Here is a 16,195-nt window from a genome sequence, read left to right on the forward strand (position 1 = left end):
TGTTCAGTTAAATGATGAGAAGGACTCAGTTCTCGCTCGAGTGTGTGTGAACAACGGTAAGAGCTTCATCAGTGAAGCCATGTTCCGCCAACTCCCAAAAGATCCAGCCATTCCCACATTCAAACTGACAAATGGGAAATGGATCTGGAAACACCCAATTCGAAACATCTCCTGCCAAGCAGGTGTATGCTCAAAATTTCCATTGGCAACAAGAGCATAGTCCATAATTGTTGGGTCGTGCGAGACGTCACTGCCGCCTTTTACTTAGGCAGTGACATTCTCAATTGCTTTGCCATTAGTTTGGACCTAATAAACTTCAAAGCTTGGTCCCGATTAGCGGATAATCCCATGGGCTTTGATGATCCAGAAAAAGCATTTAGGTCAGCTCAATTGCTACCTTATGCAGTTGAAATTCAGCTTAAAGAGGAAGTCATCATCCCGGAAAGGACCTGACAATTCTCCCTGGAAGTGAAAGTTAAAAGAGGACACAAATTGAAAAACCCTGATGCTTATATTCATCTGAATGCTTCTCTCCAACAGCAAGGGTTGGGGGTAAACCCAACACCATTAGTCAACATAGAACATGACACCTTTCCAATAGAGGTGGATAACAGCGACTTAAAGAGTATTACTCTAGCCGCAGGCACCATTATTGGAATGACGGTTAGATGATCGACATTTCTCGATTGATTTAGGAAATGAACTGTTAGGACCAATCCCCAAGGACTGTTTTGACAGTGACAGTGAGGACAATACAACATCAGACAGGATTTTCACCCGGCATGGGGAGAACTTCCTGGTGTACACTTCTTGCCCTTATGGTAAGGAAGATGTGACTTGTGACTTCAGGATGGATGAGGTGATTTTCCAGGTCCATGAGGGCTGCCTTTCCCACCTGAAGCCTCCAGTCCAAATCAGCACTCTGACCAGGGACTTCTCCACCCAGCTGGAGGAGGCCGCTGAGATAGCAAAACCAGAAGTCTTTCCAGGCTTCAGGCAGATGGTGGAAGAGAGAGTCAACCTAGCTGATGCCTGTGTGACTCTCGAACAGAAGCAAAAGTTGAAACAAGTTTTCTTGGATTTCCAAGATCTTTTTGCGGTAGACTCATATGACTGTGGTCGCACCGACATCAACACAACAACAATTCCCACGGACCATGGCATGACTCCAGTGTTTGTGAAGCAATATCGCTTGCCTCTCGCATCCATGGAGTCCCTTACTGAAATAATTAAGAACCTTGAGTTCTGGGGAATAATCCGTCCAGTACACAGCACCTTCAATAATCCGGTGCTGGGAATATTGAAGCCAAACGGCCAATGGAGACTCTGTGCTGACCTTAGGGAGCTCAACAAATGGGTCCATAATTCCTGATAGCCTCTGCCCTACATTGACCAAGGGCTGGCCCAGATTCAGGGGTCACAGGTATTCACAGCAATAGACCAGACCAATGGATACTGGACCGTGCCTGTCAGTAGGGAAGACCAATATAAACTGGCTTTTACCTTTGGGGGCCAGCAGTACTGATGGACCCGGACTCCCTTCGGATACCTCAACACCGGCAATGAATTCAACATTTTCCTATATAAGGACATGCCCGACCTGGGTGCGAGGGGTAACCTGGCTTATGTAGATGATGTCCTCATCAAAAGTTCATCTGTGGAAGAACACATAGCGGAGATCCGTTATGTTCTGACACAGTTGAGGGCCGCCGGAGCAAAACTTTCCTTTCAGAAAGCACAGTGGTGTAGAACCTGTGTTCATTTCTTGGGGCATGAGATTACTCCTCAGGGTCTCTGTCCCCAAGAAAAGAAAGTGGAAGCACTTCAGAAACGGAAGGGTCCCACAACTCTGCAGGAACTAAGGAGCCTCCTTGGACTGACTAATTACAGCAGCAAGTTCATTGAGGGCTACGCAGAGATCACCAGACCCCTGATTCATCTCTTGAAGGGGGGGTCAAGTGGGAATGGGGTCCAGAACAATCCGAGGCAGTAAGACAACTCAAAAGAAGCCTCTCACAAGCGCCTTACCTAGCTTACCCTGTCAGGAACAAGGAGTTCTTCCTGGAGACAGGGTTTTCTAATACGTGCTTGACGGCAGTATTATACCAAAAGCATGACAAGGTCAATAAAGTAATCTCCTATGCAAGCAAAACTTTATCCTCTGTGGAGGAAAAATTCAACGATTGTGAGAAGGCACTCCTGGCAACGGTGTGGGCATTGAAGAATTACCGCCCGTTTATCAGAGGGAACACATCATAGTGGAGACTCCACACCAGCCTCTGCAATATCTCCAAAGTGACAGAATTCGGGCCGGAAATGTGAGTAATTCCCGAATTACTTCCTGGATTCTGTCAATGCAAGGCTTTCCTGTGGAGGTCAGATATGGCCAAAACAAGAAGAGTCCCCTCGCGCAAGGCCTGGCTGACTTGCATGATTGTGCCAGAGAAAACTGTCTCGAGGACGAACGTCTAAAAATCAAGGACAACATGGAGGCATACCTTAATTCCCCACACAAAGTCTTTGAAGAAGACAAGTGTGAGGGAATGCCCACTGTCTATGTGGATGGATGCTATTACCATGTTGACAACAATGGGGAAAAAGAACTTGTGGTCGGCGTAGAGAACGCATGGGAGAATGAGACCCCAGAACCCTCCGCTAGATACAAAATTGGGCCCCGAAGTAGTCAGGTGGCAGAATTGATGGCTGTGCATCAAGCCATCCTCACTGCTGTCCAACATCAACTCCACGAACTGGTCATAATCACAGATTCGGAATATGTACGGAACGGGTTCGTGGAGCACCTGGTTAACTGGAAAACCAGAGGCATGCTATGTGCTAATAACAAACCTTTGAAACATGGGAAGTTAATTCAAAACATTGATGATCTGGTCACCTCGAATGGGATGACCATCTACTGGAAAAAGATCAAGGGTCATTCCAAAGTAGAGGGACAGACAAAACTGGAAATGACTTAGCTGATCAGCTGGCCAAAACCGGTGCCATCCAAGGGGATCTAATAGAAATAGAGTCCCTGTTGTGGGAAATCCAGGTCACTGCTATCACTAGGTCCCAGACAAATGCTCACAATGATCTTTCAACTGCACAATGGAGTAAGGAGACCCCTGATGCTGATTTGATTACAGCTCAGAAGAGGGATCCAATAATTTGTAAGTTTTACCAACACATTGAGGACCCTGAGAACTTTCCCCTGGCGGATACCGATTACATTGGGAAAGAGGACCTAAGAGTGTTGATGAAATGTCCAAAAAGGTTCCGAATCCAAGACGGTTTGTTGGTAAGGAAATCCCAAGCTGGCCATGATCAGTGGGTGGTTCCTATCTCATTCCGAAGCCTGATGTTAAGTCACGCCCATGAGGCGGCCACCGCCGGTCATAGGGGGTTTAATACAACACTTAAAATCTTAAGAGAGATTGCATACTGGCCACACATGGGGCAGGACCTCGACCAATACTTGAAGGGGTGTTGGTGTGTGCACAATTTCAGCCAACATCCCTCACACACCGGGCACCTCTCCAAAAGAGGGGGATGACACTGCCATGGTCAGATTTGCAAATTGACTTCGTAGGCCCTGTAATTCGCTTGTCTAGAGGAAACAAGTACATGTTGACCATCACATGCTTGTTTACCAAGTGGGTGGAATGTCTCCCGGCCCCAAACTGCAAGGCAGAAACAGCAGCTGCCCTGATGATTAACCACATCTTTTCCCATTTTGGTCTACCTCAAAGGATTGAGTCAGACAGGGGTAGCCACTTCACCAGTGAAGTAATGACAAAGATGTGGGAGATACTGGGGGTCAAAAGGAAGCTACATATTGCTTACTGGCCAGCTTCTTCTGGTGCAGTGGAGAGATATAACAGAACCATTGTGAGCATATTAAAAATGTTTGTGGCAGATTCTGGGCCAAGTTGGGATATCCGATTACCTCTGGTCCTAATGGCCATCAGATCTACCCCTTCTCTGCAACTAAAATGTCACCATTTGAGTTGATGACCGGACGCAAGATGGTGCTTCCCCAGCATTTGCTCTAAAGGACCCAAGAGCAGACACTGATAAATGCCTCAACAACTCATGAGTATGTGGAGAATTTAAGGAAACACCTTCAGCATGCTTTTGCCTATGCTCAGCGGAATCTAGAAAGATCAGCTGATAGCATGAACAACCACTACGACCTGAAAACCACCAGGAAGGAATATACTGTGGGAGACCGGGTCTATCTATACAATTTCCAAAGGAACCAGGGCAAACAGCGAAAATGTTTGCCTACATGGAAGGGACCGTTTGAAATTATAGACAAGGTCTCCCCAGTAGCGTATAAGATCCGCATCCCCAAAGGTAGTCTGGCGGAAGGGGAAGACGAGTGGGTACATATAAATCAGCTAAAGGGTTGCCATCCCAGGCACACTCTGCAGCAACTGGAGGAGTCCTCTGCAATACCAGAGGGGACCGCTCCAGATTAATTCAGTTCCACCCTAAAATATCCCACATATAGTCTCTAAAATATTATGATTCTTGTATGCAACTATCTTTGAATTATATCTTGTTTTTCAAAATAAGAATGCTATGTCTCTTGATTTATAAAATGTACATGCCGCCCCACTAGATCAATAGTGGGGGAGAAATGTCTACGAATAGGTATTGCCGCTTTTGCTTTCTCATCCTAGGAGAGATGAAACCATGGAGACTGACCAAGGAGGACGACCGGGGACCGGGAGCAAAGATCCGAGGGGCCCGGGGTACCGCCCAATATTCCCATCAGGACCGGCGAGGAGAACTGATCGATCCATGGAGGAAAAGATGCTGAACTGTGCCATCTGCGGAATTGGAAGAAGATGATGCGGACATCCCAGCGCGTGGATCAAAACATCCTTTGCACCCGACTCCATCTCGACTCGAAATCAAAGTGCAGTCGGGCGGGGGGGTTTGTTGGGTGTCCTGACCCAGGTTTGGACTATTATGCTGCAACATTTGGTGCTGTGGGCTTAAGAAATCCAAGAGAGCGGAAAAGCCCACATTTGCACCAGAATCCTAGAGAACCGTGCAGTTTTGCGCACAGCAAAGTGGTCCCCTGACCTGCCAACCACCAGTGCAAGCATGATGGGCCAGGATTCCCATGAGTGAAATGTGTGCCAAAGGAAAAACAGCAGTGCCAGTTGGCTAAAAAAGCGCTTTAAAATCACCTTTGTTTCCCTGAATGCAAGCTCAAAATGCCTATTTCAAACATTGCAGGATATTCAAAAATCTTACTGAACACCAGCAGACATCTGGCAGAATGAAGTTTTGTATGCATACAAAATCTGGAAAGATGAAGAGCCCAAAACAATTTTTATAACAAAACTGGATGAGCTGTGGATGTCAAATTGGATTTTAAACCACTAAAATCAAAATGTTTAAATTAAATGAGTGACCTACTTTTGAGTGTCACATAGTTTGCAACTGTTAAATGTCATAGTTTTGAACTTAGAATCAGCGTTCTAGCTGCATGTGTACAAATTGTCAGTTTGATTTGAATGTAGAAAACTGGGAACAAAAGTGACATTTAGCTGAAGCCTGGCTTAATGAAACTGGATTCTGCCTGACAACTACCCCGACAGGAGAGGGAATTCAGCAGCTGTGTTCCCAGGCCTAGCTGCATCCTGCTGCCCCTGCCAAAAGGAGATGACACCTCTCTGATTGAATTAGGGGAGTGGTACCTGCAGACTGCAGGAAATTGAACAAAGCCCTGTCCTGGAATCAGGAAAATGTTATATTGGGGGGGTCGTAAAATGGCTTCCTCTTTGGAGAAACTGGGAGGGACAATGCATCTGTGAGCAAGCTGAGCTTGGGGGAAGTGGATAAACCAGAAATTCCACCATGTGCTTTGGAAAACCACACCCCTTTGGGGCCAGAGCATAATTTTAAAAAGATGGATAATTCATAGTGCGGATTTGTAAAAATTATATAAATAACATCATCATTCTTGTGATTTTTCTGTGCACCTTTTAAGAGGTGTTAGGACCCTGTGGGATGTTCTTAGGGATAGTAGCGGAAAAAAAGGTTGTTACTCCAAATGTATGCATTTTAAAAATCTGACACTTTATCATCTGAAACCCATATCCCTGGTGCACATTTGTGTAAAATCTGGAAAGGTTTAGAGGTCATGATCTGGATGAAAAGGGCAGAATTCTGTCATAAATGGACACGACATCTTACAAAAACAGGGATCGGATGGTTTGGTGCTACAGAAAATATGTTAAGTGGACGTATAATATTAGAAAAATGGTACATAGATAAATATGTATTTGGATCAGAAATAGATTTGTGTGCAATTTGACAAGGGGAGGATCCTCTGACCATAAACCTACCTCATCACTCTGACTCACAACCCAGTTCCCCCAATCAAGGAAGAGAGGAGGAACTGGCCAATGATAAGTTGAGAGGGTTGGGCATGCAGAATTAGCCGACCCACCCACTTTCTAAACACATAAAAAGAGCCACTGGAAGCCAGATAGGACCTTTCTTTTTCACTTTCTGCAGAGCATTTTGACTTCAGACTTCACACCCAGAGATCCAGACTTCAAATCCATCAATCTCCAGAGACCAGAAATTAACTCCAGAATTTGTAGCAGAGAGGCCTGAATCCACAAGCTGAATCCTTTTTCAGCAGGCCTCCAAATCATTTGCAAACTATTCAACAGCCGGGCGAGCTGTTTGAATTTTTGCCAATAACTTTTGTCGGAACCAGAGACCAGACCACCGTGCAGTGCCGAGAACTTTTGTCAGAACCAGAGATCCAGAACGCTGTGCAGTGCCGCTAGCAGAGCTGACCCAGAAGGCAGAATTATCCAGTGAGCCTCCGTGGTGAGAGAACCGCAGTCCAATCCTGACCTGATCCGTGGCGAAGTCGCATTCCTGTCCAAAATATAGTGTGAGTACCACCAGAACTGTGCAAAACCCAATCTCTTAGTTTAAAATAATCTAATCCAAACTATTTTAACCTATTTATAACTGCCTCCTAGAATTGTGTCATTCTGTCATCTTTAAACCTGAAAACTGTCATCTGTCAATCTGAGCTTTAAAATTTCAAATCCGAAAAACTACCTTTACTAAATCGGCCATATCTCCGGAACCGTTTGTGATAGAAGCATGATTTGACATTTATTTTGAAGCTGAGATTCTAATCTACTCCTCATACTCCCTCCGTAATTGCGCTCGACGCACGCAACTAAATTTGCTGCGATTTGACATTTTGCTTAATTTCAGCCAAGTGTAAAAATATGTGTCCTTGCTTTCCTTTGCTGAAATTCGTTTGCAACCTGACAATCATTCATAGAGCATTGCTAAAGTGATCCTGAACTAATACAAAGCATCTATCACTCACCCTGAATCTCTAGAGGGAATTAAAATAATTTTAGCATATTTTCACTTCTTGCATACCACCTTTAAAGTATATTGCCTGTGTTTAAAACTCCTACCTGTTTTCCTCTAAACTTGTTAGGGGGGAACTGAATTATATTTGATTGCATTCCTGAGAACTGTGTGCTTTCCTTCCATCTCTTTACATTGCATAAAGGGGGGGGGGGTGAATTGTCAAAGAAAAGTGATTACATTGTCTTTTGTTGAAGTCATATCAAGTTTATTTTCTGTACTGCATTTTCATTCATCATTGCATTGTCCTTGAAGCCATAAAGGCATTCTCAGCTACTTTATCCTCCCTATATCACTTCTAAGCCATCAAAAATAGTGTACCACTGTATCATTATCCATTGTTGATCACTATCATCCTCACAAGTGTGCTATCAAATATTAATTTACTATCAAAGTGTGATAGATATATATTGTTTAATTTTCAAATAAACCTTTTAAATTTGCAAAACAAACCTACTTCGTGGCTCAGTGGGGTCAGGGGGATTCTAAGAGAGGGGTGTTATATAAGGGTTGTCATCCAGAGTAAACAAACTGGACATACAAATACATCAATAAGGGCTTCCATCAGCATCCCAGACTAGGCATTGACTTAGCTGTAGTGTTGATTTGAAGTTGCTTACATACTTAACAGTCCTATCATCAAGGCCATTGTATCTTCTTATCCATGGTTAGAACACTTCATTATTTTTCACATTATATTAGGTAAGCAACTGAGCAGACCTAAAATCAAGAGAACCCTGAAAACATCAAAGAATCTCAGGAAGTTCACCTCAAAAGCGATGTAGAAATTCCTATCGCCATTAGCATCCGGTAGAAGGGGGACAGCATCAGATAATGATATAGCCCTTATATATCGGGAAGCAGTGTCCAAAGCAGTTAATTCTATTGGGCCTCTTAAAACTTATCTATCTCCAAAGAAAAATGTGTACCTTTGGTTCACACCAAAACTTCAGAGACTTAAGGCAGCTAAAAGGAAACTCTTCAACATATGGTATAAATCAACAGGAACACATGATAAAAGAACTGTATTTTAAAGTAGCTACTATTTTTGTTACAAACCTTTAAAAAAGAAGAAGTAAACAAAAGGCCAAAGCCTAGTAAGCAAGTTTAAGATACAGAAAGACTTTTGCAGGGAATGAGCGAAGGGAAGGTACAAGGCATGTTTTTGGACTTTGGCAGAAGCAAGGCACTAATTTAAGCAAAAGCTACATCATATACCCAATGCTTAAATTGTATCAAATTGCTTTAACAATTAGGATTCTAGATCAATTTCTGCCTTTAACAGTTTTCTCTCCATTGATCCCAAGAAGAACGTTAACTCAATTTTTAAACTGTGGTCCAAGTCTTGAAAGGATTGTCTCCACCACTCATCAGTAGACAATGATGGTTTTGCCAATATAAACCTTCCCAAATGCTTTGGGCATTCATGTCTCAGATTAGGACATGTTAATGTTAGATGCTTCAAGGTTTCAGTATCTTCTCCACAGAGACGACATGATAGAGATCCGGTACCCTCTGCTTGCCGTATATTCAAATTTTCCCACGTGGGAAATTGATTTAGACGATATTTCATGAACATCGATCTGCGATTTTTCTCTGGAATTTTTTGTAGGTACGGCTGAATCACGTTCAGTTTTCTCTCTTCTTCATTAAGCATCAGTTTCATAATTCTGTGTTTTTTACGAGAGTCACCAGTATCTATCCAATCTTGGGTCCAAAGCATTGATTTAACCTTGTTTGTGTTTTCTTGTAGCAGGTTTCCATCCGCTCCTATGTCGCTTAAGATTTTTTCACAGCGTTGGGAACACAATGACAGGACAGTATCACAATGTCCCTTAGATTAATCTTTTAGGATGTTATATTGTGGTTGCGGCTTCTCTGCAGTTGTTTTGCGATATTCGTTTAGCGTGTTCCACAATATCCTTCCATTAATGGATAGACGACTGAGTTCATGTCTTATACACGCGGTAGGCATGCCTAATGGTAATCGCAGCACTTTGGACCAAAAAGAATGTTCCAGTGAGCCAACACTTCTGCGGGGCATCCAAAAGCACAATCAGCTCCATGGATTAGTGCCGTTATGACCTTTATTTTATAGAAGGTCAGGACGAGTTTTAATGAATGTTTACCATATTTCATGTTCACAATGCAGGCTTACGTTGTCAGTTGCTTGCATTTGTCCTTTACTTTTTCAACCCATGGAGCATCATTGATACTTGAGCTCAAAAGCATGCAACAACAAAAGCATTGATTGTTTTGTTAGCAAAATTTTCCCTTTGCCAGTTTCCAAGTGAATTTTTTTTTCTGACAAGTTCTTTGTTCTTTTGCATGTCTTGGAGAATTAGTATTTCTGATTTTTGCGTGTTCACATTTAGACCATTTTGTTGGATGTAATGATCTAGGATGCAGAGTTTGCGTTGAAGACCTATTGGAGTGAGGTCCAAAAGGACTAAATCATCCGCGTACAGTAGCCAGGTGACTTCATTTCCGTTGATTTTTGGAGGGAATGTATTTGCATGTTCATATGCATCAGCCAAGTCCGAGATGAATAGGTTGAAAATTATCGAGGCAAGAGGGCAACCTTGTTTTACTCCTCGATAGGTTTTAATTGGATTGGATAAGGTGCCCCTTTTGTCCATCCTTATTCTTATCTCAGTGTTGGTATGAAAAGCTTTTATTGCTAGTAGTAAGCTATTTGGGCATTTCCAATCAGACCTTTCCTTCCAAAGCAATTCCCTGTCAATACTGTCGACAGGTCCACAAATGCAAGATAGATCTTTTTGTTCCTTTTTATTGCATCCATTTTAAGTATGTTTAGCAGAAGAAGATTTAAGCCACAGCCTATACCTTTATCGAAACCTGTTTGTCGGCAATCCAAATGATTTGAGTCTTGGATCCACTTGAGAAGTTGTTTCTGTAACTGGGTGGCAACATTTTTTCCCAGGACATCTAATAATGCAATTGGCCTATACTTTTTAGGTTCAGCTCTGTTGCCTTTTTTGTAAATTGGAATAACAATCGCTTTTTTCCAGCTTGCAGGAATTGTCCCTTCATTGGCGATTGAAGAGAACAATTTTACTAGGAAGTCGGCCCACTCTTCAGGGTTTTGTTTGATTATAAAGTTTGTTAGACCGTCAGGTCCAGGTGCCCTTGAAGAGGAGCTTCGTTGGATCCTCAGTAGAATGTCCTCTCTCTCAAAATGAAGGTTCCATTTTGCAAGCCGTGGTAGTGGTGGATCAATGGTGGTGCTTTTTTTCTCATGCACTGTGTGATAGTGTTTGATCCACTCACTTTCACTCACCATGTTTGCTTGGACTGCTTCTTGGTGACAATCGATGTTATTTATCAGCTTCCAGAACTCAGAAGAGCATGGATTCGCTGTCATGTTGGTACAGGATTGCCTTGTGGGAAATTTTGTATTTTTGCTTGCTGATTTTATTTTCCTGCTTTTGTTGTTCAACTTTGAGTTTTTTGTGTTGCCTTAGTTCTTTTCAAAGTTGTTGTTTTCTTTTGAGGACTTGTTCGTCATAGTGGTGTTTAAGTTGGAACGATGGTCTTTTAGCTCCATTGTCTGTGATCATGAACTGATCCAGGAGGCAGATATATTCTACTTTCTTATGTGTCGCATCACTTACGTACTTGTCGTATAATTGTGTAAGGATTCTAACTTCCTGAAGCTTTATTCTTAGTCGGTTCTACTGTGACTTGATTATTCCATTTCTGAGACTTCTTGATATTTGATACCTGAATCGATAATTTAAGTTGACTGTGATCACTGTTTGAATCAGCTGTAATTTGCAGTGACAAGGCTTGTTGTTGTAGGTTATCTGAGATGAAGAAGTCATCTATAGTTGACGACTGCTTCATACATCTCCAAGTTTTCTCTGGAGGAATGTCACCTGTGATGTTTCTGTTCACAATGGTTATGTTTCTTTTCTTGAGATCAGTGCACCATTTTTTGGCCAATTTTTGTAGTGGATTTTGTGTTCCTGAGACATTTATAGTCTCATTAAAGCAAACTAGATTCAGATCACCACAACAGATAATGTTCGGTTTTTGGTGGACACTATTTCATCAATTAAGTCACACACCATTTGTATAAATTTGAATCTCCAGCGATTTTGTAGTTCCAGTAAAGATTGAAGATGTGGATTTGATTAATAATATTGTTTGTCTCATTTTTAGCAGCAACCACTGTGTACTGTATAAATGGTGTGTGTTTTGATGATTTTACCAGTTTCCAACCCGAGTTTTTCCTGATCATTGTCAGAAGGCCAGCAGACGGACGTCCCTTAGATCTTGTTATAGCTGGATTTATTGCCAGCTCATAATCATCGGAAACTGGGCAATTGGCCATCCATGTTTCCTGGAGACAGATGAAGGTTAAATCATCACTCCAACTTTTTGTTTCATTGAACAGGTGTACGAATCTGCTAGTGTTCCAAGATAAGATGTTTGTGGTGGGGCCAGATGGCCCTTGTTGGCATTAGCTTGAATTACCACCCAAAACACCTGCCAACCAATTCCAGTTTGTTTTCTTAACTTGACCCGATACATCTTGTAGTGCACTGTTTTCATTTCTCAGGGTATTGACATTTCCATTTATCGTGATTTTGATTTGTTCGCCGGGTGTGAAAAGTGTTTGGATTTTGGCGCTTTTATCTGTTTCAGGCTGAGGTCTGTCAATCTGAGTGGCTATGTGTTCCATCGCCCTCGATTCATGGGAAGCCACAGTCCTCTGAATATTTTTTTACTTGATTTTTGTCTGCTCCTTCACCCTCTCTTAATGTCTCTTTGGAAGTTACGGCTGGCAGTGATGCCACACCTTCTTCATGAATATCAAAGCCTAAAGACAACAGGAAGTGGATCGCATTCAAAAGGAGGTCACAAATTATTCTAGAGTCTATATGAAGCCTGACTTTGTCATTCTGTTGATCATTGACAAACTGGACGGTTTGGATTGAATTTGTTTCTATGGAGCGAAGACCAGGCACATGATGCAATAGACGTAATACGTTGTTTCTATTTAACGTTAGGCCATCCTTTGTGTCCAAAATTTGTTCAAGAATCAGGACACATCTTCCAGGTTTTTTATGTTTCTCAACACATAGACTATTGTTTTGATTTGAGCTTCTTCGTGTTCTTTCGCTTCTGCCAAGAGTTGTTTTTAGTGTGAGGTCCCTCGGGCAGGATTGTCTAGAGGAGGAACAAGATGGAATATTGAACCTGTGAGTTCCCATGGCACCCTTCACACTCACTTCATCAAGTGTGGTTCTTGAGGAATTTCAGTCATGTAGAGTTTGTGCCAATCTGCTTAGTGCTCCTTGCTGCTTTCTTTTCTCATCCATGGTCTCAAACTTGGCTTCTAGCTGTGTTGTATTTGATGCTTTAGTACCATCCATAGGCAGAACCAGTTGGCAGATTCTTCCACAATGGGTTTTACCATGTGCTTATCATCACTCTGTGCTACAGTAGGTTTAGCACAGTTTTCTACTGTTTGCTCATCATTATCTTCATAGCATGAGTCTTCTTCGTATGTGGATAGGTTGAGAAGCTCGTTCTGTGAACTTTCCACACTTTCATCCACAGTAATTGATTCTTTGATGGATGGATTTTCGTTTGATTTTAGCGTGGCAATCTTCCTTATGGTTTTCGATGCTCTGCTCTGTGTTTACGAAGACATTTACTGCCTCTAAATTTCTAAGAAATGTTCTTGAGCCTAAATTGTTTCGTTTCCTTTTACATTTTTGATTTTTTGATTTTTTTTCCTGAGTTTGATTTAAGTCAGGCATCTTCGGCTTTTGAAATATGTCATAAGTTTTGTCCTTACTTATAATTTGCTCGAGTACATTTTCAGTACTAGGTCCAGGACAGCCAACTCCATTTTTCGAGGTTGATGGAAGCATATCAATCACTATTGTTTCCTTGGAGGCTCCTGAGATCTTTTCCTTTTCACATTGGTCAAGTGAATTTGGTTTAGGCTGTAAGACCTGCGGAATAGCTTCACCAGACCCAACAATGCCATCAGCATTAGATGAAGTAGATGGTAGCGTCTCAGTGAGAGGTAAATCACTGGTGCCACCTGAGGTCTTCTTCTTTTCATAATGGTTGAGGTTACTTAGTTTCAGCGGTGCAGTCTGTGAACTGCAGTCATTACTCAAGGAAGTGGGGGGCAGGCCAGAGGGGGGTGGCCGAAGGGCCTGTGGAGAATGGGGATCTTCCAGATTGATTGAAGCAAAGTCTTGAACTTCCTCTGGCCGTGCTTGCGCCACTTCCTTGCCTATTTGGATAGGTATTGCTGTTATGGGACATGCAGTAGGCCTCTCGAGCTGTTGGCTCGGCCCATTCTTATTTGACATTTTGTTTGGCACTAATTTCAGTGGCAAGTGTGGGATAGAGAGTGCAGCTAATTCTAATTCGTCTCTTCACGACTTTTGATTTTGTTTAAGCAATCCCAAGGCTTCTCTTGTTACCTCAGCCAATACTATCTTCTCCTCAGTGTTGGCACACTTCTGATCTACTAAGTCCTTCAGTGACTGATCTATTCTTTGGATATGTCCCCATAATTTGGCAGTTGCCAATTCTCCTTGGGGATCGACAGATGGCATTTTAGAGTTCAGCAGGACAGACAAGGTTGAAAGATCTTTTAGTTTATCGTTGATTTGCTCATACATCTTGATCAGAGGAGCCATTGTTATTGTCAATGAGGACATAACAAAGGGTCTTAAGTTATTTAGTGCTTCCTTAATTAGTTTCTGGACATGAGCATCTCTCATGATTTGGTTTGAACTCTATGAAGCATACGTTTTGCTTTTGACTCATTCCGTTGTATATCTGGGGAGTTCAATGTGGATTCATCATTAGTAGAAGACTTGGATCGCTCATCTGTGCTCAACATTACAGGAGCCTTGGATGGAGAACTCATACCCTGCTTATTGGACCCTGATTTTGGTGGAGAGATTTTATTGCGTGACCTAGCTCTGTTCTGTGAGAATTGGAAAGGAGGCGATGTGCTTGAGGCCACATGTCTTCTTTTTCTGGAACCCATTGGCCAGTAGTTCCACGGAGTAGATTCTTTAACTGGAAGCAAAGGTGATTGCTGTTGTCTCCAGGGCTCATTCTTGTGTTCCTCCATGTCAGGTTTCAGCTCACTGGAGGAAGGTGGTTTTGAGGTTAACGACCCATTCAGTTCCATTAGGTACAGCAATAGTTTGTTCACAATGACTGCATAGTTTCCCTCTGTGTGTTATTCTTTGTGGGGGGTGAGGGATCTGCGTTCTCCTGCGAACTCATGCTCACCACCTCATCTTGGCACAAGTCCACTTTGTGTTTTGCTGGATCTTCTAACAAAGCACTTTTCACTTCAGAGTTTGCATCCAGTGCTTGCATCACAAACAGATCCAAAGTGGACTCCGAGTCATTTTCAATCAGCTCTGGGAAATGCGTGGGAACGGCTGAGTTTGGACCTCGGCATTTGAGAGCACTCACGGGGCCCCTTGGGGAAACCGTTGTGCACTCCAGCCATGCTCCGGTGTTCTCAGATGTCAGATGTCTCGCCCTAGGCACGGACGCACCACGCTCCAACCCAGCAACCAGACAGGACAACTGCGCAGCACGCTAGGCCAACACTCGCAACTGCGGCACAAGAGCTGCTGCATCGGCTCCTTCGAGTGCCGTGAGGGGCACGTCCACCCTCCCCCGCGTGCTTGGTCTGTGGCCAGCCGAATCCACGGGGAAGGAGCAGACCCCACATTCCGCCCCAGTACACCACCAACCAGACGCGGCAGCAGCACAAGCCCTGGCTGTGCCCGGCAGCTCCAACCCCACAGGTAGGTGTACATTAGGACACACAATCTCATGGTTTTTTGGGGTGAGATGTGTTTGGGGTAAATGGGGGATTCTGTGTGGAATATATGAACAGTCACCCGCATTATCAGAAATGTCCGATTCACTTAAGCTAATCTTGTGTTTTAGTTCTCGTGGTAGGGAAATTACACAGTGAGCAGGGGAAGTGTTACACAGTACTTTTCTTACTTGTGGAGCCCCAAAGGCCGCTTCTGGCCGGCTCATGATCTTTTTGGCCCCTCCTCCCTCGGTGCGCCACAGTTGTACCCGCATTAGGGGATGATAGATTTTTCGCTGGGGAAGCTTCTCTCCATTCATGCTGGAAAAGGAGTTAGGGAGATTGAATGGTGCCTGGCAAGCCTCGTGAGCCTCCAGAGACTCACGAGACTCTGCACCGACTCCACACCGCTCTGCGGGCTGCAGGGGGTTTATGAGCTCCAAACCCTTCATGCAGTTGATGAAAATAGAAAGAGGACAATGGCAGTTCACTAGTCAGCAGCTCCAGGAGACTTGAAACAGAGTGACAGAGACCGACTGGCCATTGTAGAATCTAAGAAAACCATGTTCAATACCAGGATCATTAATTCAGAAAATGAGTCACAAGAACTCTTTAAGGTACTGAAGGAGCTAGAGAATCCATGCCCTGAAATAATTGCAAGGTTCGTCAAAGACAGAGTCTGGCGCACATCAATTCAAGAGTTGTTATTCGGAAATCTACAGAGGATAAAAGAGACCATAAAGAGCACAAGTGGTCTCCTTAAGCTTTGAGGATATGTCAGAAGAAGCCTTAGACCCTAACTTGGAACCTTCTCTAGAGCCAGGTTAAACTAAGTTTAGTTTTAGGCCAGTAACCGAAGAAGAGTTAACAAATATTATAAACAAGTTGAAGCCCACCAGCTGTGCAGGAGATGCGTGTCCTGCCTTG

This window comes from Ambystoma mexicanum, chromosome 6p (assembly GCF_040938575.1).
Source record: "Ambystoma mexicanum isolate Mex_15411 chromosome 6p, UKY_AmexF1_1, whole genome shotgun sequence".
Classification (NCBI taxonomy): domain Eukaryota; kingdom Metazoa; phylum Chordata; class Amphibia; order Caudata; family Ambystomatidae; genus Ambystoma; species Ambystoma mexicanum.